We start from the raw sequence: 2,218 nt of genomic DNA, 5'->3' as shown, positions 1-2,218 counted from the left end.
GCTAATCTTGGAACCCGCATAAGATCACCTCATTAAAAACCTCAACATAGAAAACCACATGGGACAAAACTATGTTAAGGAAAAGAGTATGATCTCCACGGGTTAGAGGAGTTCCTCACGGATGAGTTGGATCAACTAGTCCAAGCTTGCTGGAAATGTATTCGTAAATCTGAGGGCTCGTGGCTTTGGTAAAGATGTCCGCCAATTGGTCTTTGCTCGGAGTGTAACACGCCAAGACTACACCTTCTTCAATCTTTTCTCGCACCTTATGATAATCAACCTCAATGTGCTTAGTCCTTTCATGGAAGACCGAGTTGGTTGCTATGTGTATTGCCGCCTTATTGTCACAATGCATGGTGATTGGTTGATCAGACTCCACTCCAAGATCCTTGAGGAGGCCTTTGAGCCATGTTTAGCTCGTTGGTTAGCTTCTTCATAGCCTTATATTCCGACTCGGCACTTGATTGAGACACAACTTTCTATTTCTTCGACTTCCAGGTTACTAGGTTCCCTCCAACGAACGTACAATACCCTGTTGTAGATCTCCTATCTGTTGTATCACCAGCGTAGTCTGCATCACAGTAGCCGACGAGCTCCGTGTTGTTGTTCTTTCCCATCCAAATACCTTGCCCCGGACTCCCCTTGAGATAACATAGGATCCGCTCGAGCGTTTGCCAATCAAAGTTCGTTGGAGCTTTCTTGTGTTGACTAACTTGGTTCACCGCATAGCAAATGTCCGGCCTCGTAATCGTGAGATAGATAAGCTTGCCCACTAGTCTTCGATAGCGTCCCACATCTTTGTATGGTTGGTGCGACTTGGGAACCGGAGCACCAGGTGTTGGCTTCTCCCCCTTTCGCTTGACCTGGTAGCCTTCTTCAAGTGGCGTGGACACTGGCTTGGCACCTATCTTACCTGTCTCATGTAAAAGGTAAAGAGTATACTTCCTTTGAGAGAGAAACAATCCCTCCGGAGAGCGAGAAATTTCTATCCTACGTTCACCCAAATCCTTAATATCAAAGGTAGAGTTAAGAAGAGCCTTAGTGGCACAAATACCATCCCTATCATCGCCGGTGATAATAATGTCATCGACATAAACAAGAACGACGACACGACCACTGGTAGTGCGGAGGGTGAACAGCGTATGATCAGCTTCAGAGCGCTTGAATCCATTCGTCCGTAGTGTAGAACTGAGTTTATGGTACCACGCCCTCGGAGATTGCTTGAGACCGTAGATCGCCTTGTGGAGCCTGAGAACCTTACCCGGAGCAACAATATATTCTAATCCCGGTGGAGGATGCATGTAGACCTCCTCAGTCAGCTCCCCCTGAAGAAATGCGTTCTTGACGTCCATTTGGCAGAGCTCCCAAGAGAGGTTAGTGGCCAAGGATAATACTACTCGAACTGTGTGGAGCTTACCACCGGTGCAAAGGTATCCGTATAGTCAAGACCATAGGTTTGAGTAAAGCCGCGTGCCACCAGTCGAGCTTTGTAGCGCTCTATCTCACCAGTGCTAAGATATTTGATAGTGAACACCCACTTTGAGCTGACAGCCTTTTTACCCTTCGGGAGATCGGCCTCATCCCAAGTTCTGTTCCGGATCATAGCTGCTGTTTCATCGTCCACCGCATCAAACCACTCCTTAAATTGCTTAGCTTCCTCGTAGGTTTGAGGGACAAAATGCTCATCCATCTTACCGAGGAAGGCAGCATGAGCAGCGGGAATAAGGTCAAGCGAACATACAGCCTGAATAGGGTGGGCAACAGCCTGATTATTGTAGTAAACCCTCTTGTCTTTCCATGTAGACGGATGAGATCGGATTCGGTTACTGCGCCGTAGCAATGGTTGAGTAATCGGCTGGTCTAGTGGCTCAAGAGTTTCTTCTCTATCTGTGCTCCCTGTTTGTTGCTCAACATGATCGGATGCGGTAGGCATTTCCTTAGTTGATGAAGCAATAGGTTCGGCAACTTGGTCCAATGGTGGACTTGCAATAGGAGAACTCGTATTCGGCCTATCTTCGGATTGGTTTGGAGACGACGGTAAAGGATCGGTAGTGATGTCCTGTTCACCAAGAGATGTCGGTTTAGTGACGCCAAGGTGGTCAAGAAGGAACCGCAAGTTGGCTGCCCGGTCAGTGTTAGATTGAGATAAGTCTTTTAAGCTTTCCCAATCCCTCTTGTCGTAGTAGCCTTGTTGTTCGAGAAACTTGACATCGCGTGA

This window comes from Camelina sativa, chromosome 2 (genome assembly GCF_000633955.1).
Source record: "Camelina sativa cultivar DH55 chromosome 2, Cs, whole genome shotgun sequence".
Taxonomy (NCBI): domain Eukaryota; kingdom Viridiplantae; phylum Streptophyta; class Magnoliopsida; order Brassicales; family Brassicaceae; genus Camelina; species Camelina sativa.
The sequence above is the reverse complement of the archived record's forward strand: the minus strand, read 5'-3'. Positions refer to the sequence as shown.